The following is a 10,677-nucleotide window of genomic DNA, read 5'->3' as shown; positions in this document are numbered from 1 at the left end:
TTTAAAAATTGTTAAGACTCAATGTAAGAATAGCAGAGCATTAAATGAAGCCTGGAGTCCTTCTGCCATGGGGCCCTGTGCAATTGCTCAAGTAGCAGGTTCATGGCCTGCCGTGACTCCAGATCCTCCTTACAAATATTTAAGGAGAGTCTTGGGATACTTAATCAGAATAGATGGTGACGGATCAGGTTTGAGGTAACACAGGAAGTATGTGCACTAAAAGCCTGACACGTTGCTTTAATTTTCTACTAGAATCTAGAGAGGCCCCCGTAAGGAGCTCTTCAGTAGCAACATTGCCTTGCCTACCTTGGTGTGAAAGATGACCTGGAGATTAAACCCTACCACAGTGAGATAATTGCTCCTTGTGATAACAGCTATCTCAAAGGGCAAGTACCTCATTAACCTGACTTAGTTTAAGCATGGTAAACTACAGAAGCACTTCAGGAGAGGGGCAGGAAAATTAAGAAATTCAATAACTATGCTTATTAGCACCTGGATTTAATAAGCCACAAGAGATACAGCAGGACATATAGTCCTTCAACAGAACACCTACACAGAAGGTGAGGGTTTCTAACCAAGAGGATCAACCCAAATAACAAATGTCATCCCCTAGACAATATTTTTTTAAAAGATGCAAAACTGAAGCAAAAAAATGACTTCCAAATCAAAAAAGTCAAATATCATCACTGCAAATATTATCATTACGAAATTCAATCATTTCAACTTCTCCCAATGTAACTCTGTGACACCTCTTCCCTCCACCGCTGTTGGGCTCAAACAGCTTATAAAGCGACTTGGTGAATATGAATAAGTCCCTTGCTCATTATGTAATAAAACTTAAGAAAATAGATTAAAATTAGTCATCAGGGCAATGTCTGATATGATTTCGATCTGTGTCCGCACCCAAATCTCATGTTCAGTTGTAATCCCCAGTGTTGAAGATGGGGCCCAATGGGAGGTGATTGGATCATGGGGGCAGTATCTCGTGGTTTAGCATCATCTCGCCTTGGCACTTTATAGTGAGTGAGTTCTCACAAGATCTAGTTGCTTAAAAGTGTGTAACAACTCCCCACTCTCTCTCTTCTTCCTCCTCCTGTCGTGAGAAGATGCCTGCTCCAGCTCTGTCTTACCCCATGAGTAAAAGCTCTCTGAGCCCTCCCCAGCCATGTTTCCAGTACAGCCTGTGGAACTGTGGGACAAATTAAACCTCTTTTCTTTATAAATTACACAGTCTTGGGCATTTCTTCATAGCAATGCAAGAATGGACAATTACAACGTCACATTATTTTGTGTATAAAATGAAAATTATGATTGCAATTTGGCATTATTTATTCTCTTTAGCCTTACAAAGCACTCTCTGTTTTCTAGTAACATTGGCAAAGATGCTTGGCTGAGCATATTTCTCCACTGAAAGATCAATAAAATGGTACAAGCAAGCATACATCTGAATCCGGAACTAACGCCACTCAATTTTACATTCAAGTTGGCCTTGCTTTCTTTCACAGACACATGACACTTGTTTTCAGAGGACGGTGACCTTGCTGTCTTCCCCAGAGGCCATGGGTGAAGGGGAATAAAGGAAGGTGAAAGGGGAATAAAGGAAGCAAAGGTTGATCTGTCTCTGGCTGCGTCCTCACCTTGTGAGGGTGGCCTCCCTGCCCCGCTTAAGACTCCTGTGGAGTTGGATGGGTCCTCACCTTGTGAGGGTGGTCTCCCTACCCCACTCAGGACTCCTGTGGAGTTGTCCTTTTTTCTCACCATGGTCAGTTCTCTTACTGTATTCAAGTTTGCCCATAGATAACGTTTGTGCATTATCTACTAGGTACTCTCTGGACCCTGGGCCCAAAACGGGGCATGCCTGCTACATCCTTCGGTAAGAAGAGTGTGATGGGACCTCATGCGAGCCTGCCTAGGATGTCAGGGGGCCTCAGTGTCTGTTTTCAAATGAGCAGCATCGCGTGACAGAGACTGAGGTCTGAGGAGCCTATGACCGGCCACATTGTGGTGAAGCGGGTGGCCCACAGGCTTTTAAAGAAGGGTGAGTTTTGTCATGAAACCAGCACCCAATGAGCTTCAGACAAGGGGGTTTACTTAAAACAAATGCAAGATAAACCCTCCTGTTTCCCAAATGTTATAGCAAGTTTTAGGTCAAGATGGGAGAAGAGAACTCTTTGAAATAGAGATGGAGTGATCAACTATGTCATGGAATTGGGAAATAAGAATAATCAGGCAAGAGAGAAGAGTAAGCAGATCTTCAATGCCTTCAGGGATAAACATTCCTATTAAAGACACTCGTCTCAGTAGAGATGTTACTAGAATTGAAAGCTCAATGCACTCATTCATTCTTCAATATGGAGCAAGCCTCTGTGAAGTCCCAGAATTCCTACCTATGTTGAGGATGCAGTGGAAAAACAGTCATTCACAATCCCTGCCTTTGGGCAGCCTAACTCAGTAGAAAGATGGTCAATTAAACCCACATTTATATAAAATTCAATATCCATCTCACTACCTCATCCTCAGTCTCCAAAATAAAGATCGATTAGATTCAGTGCCATATGGGTGAAAGCAGATTAAATCAGAAAGTCTCTTTGCCAATTATTTCCACTTGTCTCAGTCTGTTTTCTCTTCTGTAAAACGGAGACACTCATACTTATTTGCTCTATTGTGAAAATAAGGACATGGAAAATGACTAGAATGATGTCTGATATATGACTCGTACTCAATCTGTTACAGCTTTATCACCCAGAGTAGTTTTTTCTTTGTTCGTTTGTTTTTTATACTATTGTTTTGTCTGCGAATGTCTGGGAAACTTACCAGACCTATTTCCATCAATAGAAAAGAGGGCATGAGATGACAAAAAAAAGAAATGGATCTGAGATGGAGAATATTTACTGAAATCATTTATTATCCAGACACCCTACAAGCGAGGTCCAGAAAAACATACTGCTATTTTAAGAAGACTGTGAGTCTGGAAGTGATGACAAACAGAGAGAGGTTGTTTATTTTCTGTGTGTCAGTATCATGAAGAGAATGGGTATTTACTTGTACTGTATGATTTTACATGTAAACATTCAGGGAATCAGGCTTAAAATGTCTTTGAAGGTGTTTCCAGGGTTAGGACACAATGTCCAGACTTTGCTCTTAATGCTTCCTGTTGTAACATCAGTAACACAGGCAAGAAGCACCTGCTGCTGGAAGTGCTGACAGCACCAGGTGCAACTCGCAGATCTGAGTGAATGTTTTATTAAAACTTGTTCAGGGAAATTGTGCCCGAGGAAACACGGTTTTATACTCTTTCTTATGAACTCATAAAAGGGGCAATGGGTGATATACGGTGCACAAATAAAAAAATAATGAGAAAAAATTCCAGAGTTCGGCCTGATAATATGTGAAGAGGCAAGATTCAGCAGGTAACAGAAGATAATTTCATTTTCATCGATGTGGGCTCTTTTTATTCCTAATCTCCCTCTTAACATGCAGCACACTTGGTAGTAAAATGCAGTTAGCTGTACCGCATCTTTAAACATTAATAAACTTATATTTAAATAGTGCTTTGGATTCTAAGTGTTTTTGCAACCCACAGACTCTTCAAGTGTTGGCAAATGCATAACTAACATCCCTGAACTCCCCAGAAACAATTAAGAGAGGAATTGTGGAGAGCTTAAAATACAGTCTTTGACAGATATGCATACCTACTTTTAAAATGCATTTCAAACAGATTATATACGCTTTTGAGCAATGCCTTATTTACTCAATGCTGCATCATAAGCATTGTCAATTATTATTAAATATTTTCTAGGTACACCAAAACAACACAAAAAGTAGTTTAGGATTTACTATTCGTCCAGCCCTTACAGAACCACAGGCTATGAGATTTTTACTTGTAGGCAAAGCCCAAAATAATTGTGAGCCAACCTGACCAAGTTGGTGGAAATATGGGGCTCAGTTCTCTCAGAGGGTGAGACCTCTGTGTCCCACGTGGCCAATGGACTGTATTTTCCCTCTGGATCTTTGAGATGTTTTCCAGTAGAGTTTCCTTGCTGGGCACACTATGTCTGTATTAGCTTGCTTGGGTTGCCAGGACAAAGTACCACAGGCTGAATGGTTTAAACAAAAGAAATGTATTGTCTCATAATTCTGAAAACTCAAGTCAAAGATCAAGATGTTGGCAGAGTTGGCTTCTTCTGCGGTCTCTTCTCCTTGGCTTGCAGGTGGCTGTCTTCTTGTGTCTTTCCATCATCTTCCCTGTGTGTGTATGTATGTGTGTGTGTGTGCGTATCCAAATTTCTTCTCCTTATAAAGACACCAGCCATGGTGGATTTGGGCCCATTCTATGACCTTATTTTATCTTAATTACCTCTTTAAATGTTGTATCTCCAAATATAGTCATATTCTGAGGTTTTGACGGTTAGGACTTTAACATGTGGATTTGTGGAGGGCACAATTTACCCCATAAAAGTCCCATAGTGAGAAAAGGAACCCAACCAATGCCAGTTCCTCATTCTTCTTCGTTTGTTTGTTTGAGACAGAGTCTTGCTCTGTCACCCAGGCTGGAGTGCAGTGGCGTGATCTCGGCTCACTGCAACTTCCGCCTCCCAGGGTCAAGCGATTCTCCTGCCTCGGCCTCCCGAGTAGCTGGAACTACAGGCACATGCCACCACACCCAGCTATTTTTTTGAATTTTTAGTAGAGATGGGTTTCACTGTGTTAGCCAGGATGGTCTCAATCTCCTGACCTCCTGATCTGCCTGCCTCGGCCTCCCAAAGTGCTAGGATTACAGGTATGAGCCATCACACCTAGCTGCCAGTTCCTCATTCTTATGCTGCCTACACCTGGCAAGCCTTTGAGATAAATTTACCTTGTTAGGTAAAATGTGGTTTTGCAGCTAAAGTGTAAATTTTCTTTGAATTCCATTGATTCAGTATCCTACAGATCAATATATGAGCTATTAGCTTCTGGGGTTTTAAAAGTTTCTTTTAGTTCTTGGCATAAATAAATCATAATTCAAGCAACTCATCTGTTAGGTTTTCTTTCTTTTTTTATTATACTTTAAGTTCTAGGCTACATGTGCACAATGTGCAGGTTTGTTACATATGTATACATGTGCCATATTGGTGTGCTGCACCCATTAACTCCTTTACATTAGGTATATCTCCTAATGCTATCCCTCCCCCTTCCTCCCTCCCCACAATAGGCCCCGGTGTGTGATGTTCACCTTCCTGTGTCCAAGTGATCTCATTGTTCAATTCCCACTTATGAGTGAGAACATGTGGTGTTTGGTTTTAAGATCTTGAGATAGTTTACTGAGAATGATGGTTTCCAGCTTCATCCATGTCCCTAAAAAGGACATGAACTCATCCTTTTTATGGCTGCATAGTATTCCATGGTGTATATGTGCCACATTTTCTTTTTTTTGAGGCAGAGTCTCGCTCTGTCGCCCAGGCTGGAGTGCAGTGGCATGTGCCACATTTTCTTAATCCAGTCTATCATTGATGGACATTTGGGTTGGTTCCAAGTCTTTGCTGTTGTGAATAGTGCCGCAATAAACATACGTGTCCATGTGTCTTTATAGCAGCACGATTCATAATCCTTTGGGTATATACCCAGTAATGGGATGGCTGGTCAAATGGTATTTCTAGTTCTAGATCCTTAGGTTTTCTAAAGTAAAGTTGATTCTAAAGCCAGAAATGGCAAATAGTAGAGCTTAAGTTTGCTAATATGATCTCTCAACTTTGTAATTATATTTCTTTTATTATAACATAAATTCCAACCGCAAAAAAAAAAAAAAAAAAAATGTTATTTTCTTGCTTGCTCTACATGCTTTGTTAAAAGCCCTCCAGCTGACTCAAATGGGCAGACAGTAGACAGTGCTGGAAGCAAGGAATAGCATTTGCCATCAAACATTGCCTCGAATAAGCCCAGCGTGTGCTGGAGAAGCACAAGTCAGACTTATTGAATAGTCATTATCATTTTACTTAAGCCTGGTTTAATGCATTATTTAAAAAATAACAGTAATTGTGATAAAGTATATTTTGAGAAGATTTGAAAGCTCTCAGATGATATAAAAATGTTTTCCATTTATGATTCAGTATTAGGTAAATATTTTTTAAAAGGCAGAAGATAAAAAGAGCTTTGTTATATATACAAAAAGGGAATTTCTTACATCTGTTTTAAACAAAACAAAAACAACTTACGTATTTTCAGTATTTGCAACACTTTTTTTCAGTGTTTGCAACATATCTTAAAAGAATGTGTAAATCACTGACTCTGCTCTGAAGATTAAAAGGTGTGCATGTGTGTGTGTAAAATACATATACAAATACACACAGCATCTTAAAATGGTAAAAAAAATTTAAAATATTATATTATCACAATGTATTAACAACTATAAACAAGTTACTTGAGTTAATAAATGATTATTCCTAAGACACCTGTAAAATGAACCTTCATCATCTGGGGATAGGTATTTAGCATGTCACGAAAAGCTATTTTAATCTGGCCATTGCCTATGCCTCCATTATTATTTTCTGCCTTCAGCCCTCCTGCAGCCCTAGTTCCTTCTGTGGAGTCCTTGCTGTCTATTGAATCTGTCAACTTCCCTTTCTGTGCAATTCCTTGCTCTCTGATTCCACTCTTCTCCTCTTTGCCTGACTAGCTGCCCTGCATCATTCACCTTAACTGTTTTTCCCTCCCTGACTCTGGGCAGCCCCTCTCATATACCCTTCCTCTGGGCTTCCATAGCACTCTGCTTGTCTGTCCTTCACTAGACTCTCAAGGTTAAGGATCAATAGGCCATCACTATATCAGCAGTTCCTGGATTATTACAGTACACAGAATGCAAGTTCTTTGTTGTTAATGACTTTTAGTCACTTTAGTTATTTGGAATTAACAAATAAATATACAGCTATTAATTAAAGGATGCACAGCTCTTCATATGTAATGTTGTTTAACTCTGGCATTTGGGAAAAAAAATAGAGACATTTGTATCAGAGCTTATTCCTTTATTTTTTAATTAAAATAGAACAGAGTAAAAACTCTGGCAATAAATCTAATTTTGAACTTATAATTACAAAGTTTAAATTAAAGTTCATCATTTTCTCAGAAATAATCTCTGATAAATTTATTACAAAGTGAAATCACCACATTAAGCTATGGCTTAAATTAAGGACAGTGATTTATATGAAATATTCATGAAAGATTATTTTTGAGTTGGAATGGTATGTAACCATTTTCCTGTTACTTTTAAGAGCCAAAATCTCTTGATAACATGACTTCAAAGTTTGAGCAAGCTGAGTTGCTCAGATTTAATAGTGTTCCTACTCCTTTTTCGATAGAAATTCTATTGGGAAATAAGAACCAGACGGCTTAGTAAAGGTAAAAAATTCCAAACATCCTTATTTTTCGAACAGTGTATATACTAGAATTTATTGTGATAGTGGTATTTTAAAAGCCAAATGACAGCTAATTGGCTTCTCTGAATAGAGTATTTCAAAGTAAATGTCCCTACCTGACCACACATTTCAGAATGACCCTCATATGGAAATTGAAGACAAGCGAAACTTAAATGTGAAACAAATATCTAACTTTTATTTAGTATTTTAACAATATGCATTAGCAACTAGTGCCAGGCATTATTCCAGAAAAAATTTCATCTCTGGAGGAGATGAGCTCATCATGGGGTAAGGTGATTTATTAAATAGGTTCCATTTCACAATTTCATAGACTAGTCAGTACCTGCTTTGATCATTACGTCTTCCTTAAAATGTTTAACAACAGCAGATGCAATTTGAAACTGAATCCAAAAGAGAAACTATCAAGGCTATGGACTTCCATGAAAAGAAACCGAAAGAAAGCAAGCCTATTAGGTACACAGTAAAGGAAAACAGTTGCTCACTCTGCTCAGTGACTACACTTGCTTTCCCAACACTTCCTATATTAACAGCTTGTTGTAATATTTCCCCCTTTCTATTCTTAGTGAGACAGACTTCGGCCGCACAAATCCTAACACACTCAGGTTATTGGCAAGAAACATTGCAGTTTCCACTTGGAGATCAAGTATCACTCTTATCCTTGTGGTGCACACAGAATATTTTTGTTAGAATTTTATAAAAACACATGCCAAAATGAGAAACATTTGCCAAAATAACAGGAAGAAAATGCAGTTGGGCTCATTTTTCTTTTTTTATTATAAAGTGATGGGCACATTAGGTTGCTAACCAAAAATAAAATTTTAAGCCCCCCAACCAATTGAATGAACCCCTCCTCTTGGCGTTGGGGATTCCAAAGAAATCTGAAAAACTAGCTCAGTCCATCATGGGAAGGGGAGTCAGACATGACTCATTATACTCTCTTCCCTTTGGAATTCAGGCACAGTTTACCAACATGGACATTAAAATAGAGATTTTAAGACTTACATAACAGACTCATTGTAGCAGTAAGATATCAAATTGCAACCTGACTCTTGTATAGCATTGCGTGAGAGATAGCAGGCCTGAAAAAAATCAAAGTATTTTACCCCAAAATATATTTCTTTGACATCTATTGAAATGACCCACAAAGTTGTCTCTTGTAGGGGAAATTTACTTTGTGTAGAGAATCCTATTCCATTTCCGGGTCTTTTTCTGATCCTGAAGAGATTAACTGAGAGTCTCACACCTTTTCAAACTCTGAATAGAAAACATTTGCCATCTATTGCCTCTGAGGATGGCCATCTATAAGGCCTCATCTAATAATAAGAACATTGGTACCACAACCCCTTATTTTAACCCAGATATTCTTTTCTATTGATTCCGGGTCTTTAAATAATAATTTAAATCTTGCAATCACTAGCCAATCAGAAAATCTTTGAATCCACCTTTGACCTGTAAGTCCCTTGTGTCAAATTGTCCCACCTTTCCATACTGAACCCAGGTATACCTCACATGTATTGACTGATATCCTAGGTCTCCCTAAAACCTATGAAATCAAGCTGTAACTCCACTATCTTGGGCACATCTTCTCAGGACCTCTTGAGTCTCTGCCGTGGGTCATGGTTCTCACATTTGGCTCAGAATAAATCTCTTCAAATATTTTACAGAGCTTGACTTTTATTGTCAACAATATTATATGGAAGAAAAAGGTCAGTGAGTTTAAGAAAAAATAGGCATATAAAATCACATATATTCAATTCATTTCTTGTGGCAGTGAGAGGTTGTGCTTCCTTTTAGGTGTCCCAGAAAAAAAGAAAAAGAATAAATCTCACCACCAATTTCCAGTGAATGTCCACAATAAATCCTTATTCCAAGTTTGCCTTTTGAAAAATTAATTCCTTCTCTCTAAGATGCACTTAGAGGGCACTAAAGAAAGCCCATTCACTTTGAAGAATGTCAGGATACTGCTGGGCCCACTCGCGATGCCTAAGTACCTGTGCAACAAGACCTAACACAGGAATGCATCTGCTGCAACACTAGCTGTGTTTACCCATAGATTTCTAGGGAGCAAGGAATGTGCTCTGTGTATTTTTTTTTTTTATACCCCTGCTCTTGTTGGGGTGGATCTACAGGGCCTTAAGAATCCTGAAAGGAAAGCTCCATCCACAAGTTTGACAACCTGAAACTTGGCACTCAGATGAGGTACAACCTGAAAAGGCCCTGATAAAACCTGAAGAGCCCTCAACTACTCTGCCCAGACATTCACATATGGGCTCCCTGTACCAAGGCCTTTGGCTCAGTGGTCACTAAGCTGGCTTTGCAGTCAGCTCAAAGCCCTCCTCACAGTCTTATTCTACCAACTCTGCGGCTCTGGATCAGCCTCTCTACCTCCCCATACCACAGATTCCTCACCTTCAATTGGGATCACTTCAGAAAGTTATTGTGAGATTGCAGAAAATAATTCCTTAGAAGCTCATAGCATAGGGCCAATTGTCAAGTAATGTGAGTCATGATAGTTATTGCCAAGTCATTGTATGCACACAACACAATTTAGTGAAAAGGAAGAGCAAGAGGACTCCCTGCCTGACTTCAAATCTTAAGCTTTTACAACTTCTCAAATACTCCTTCTCTGTCTCTGAAGCAGAGGAATGTGGTCATGAATACCCCTGATAATAATTACGTTACCTTCAGGCTGTACACATGGAACCTTTCATGCCAGATGTAGTCCATGACCTTAAAGGCAGAATGAAAAGACTCGATATGCTTTCAGAATGGGCTACAGGCTTGTGTGTCTGCTAGCTCACGATGTCTCCAGAGGCCAGAATGAATCTTTGATTGACTCTTATAATAGACTGAGCCAAGACAATTTGTTGTGGGGGAGGAGACTAGCCCTGTGGTTTAAAGGTGGGGGTAATTTATACCAAAAAGAATCTACAAATCCACCAGGAAGAGTTGCTCACACCTGTAATACTAACATTTTGGGAGGCCGAGGCAGGTAGATCACTTGAGCTCAGGAGTTGGAGACCAGCCTGGACAACATAACAAAACTCTGTCTCTATAAAAAATATAAACAAAAATTTCAGATGTGGTGGCATTCACCTGTAGTCCAAGCTACTTGGGAGGCTGAGGTGGGAGGAACCCATGAGCCCAGGAGGTAGAGACTGCAGTGAGCCAAGATCACGTCACTTTAGCCTGGGTGACAAAGTGAGACCCTATCTCAAACAAAACAAAACAAAACAAAAACCTACAAATCATGAAGGATTATGTT

Source organism: Colobus angolensis, unplaced genomic scaffold (assembly GCF_000951035.1).
Source record: "Colobus angolensis palliatus isolate OR3802 unplaced genomic scaffold, Cang.pa_1.0 Scaffold196, whole genome shotgun sequence".
Lineage (NCBI taxonomy): Eukaryota > Metazoa > Chordata > Mammalia > Primates > Cercopithecidae > Colobus > Colobus angolensis.
Note: the sequence above shows the minus strand (reverse complement) of the source record.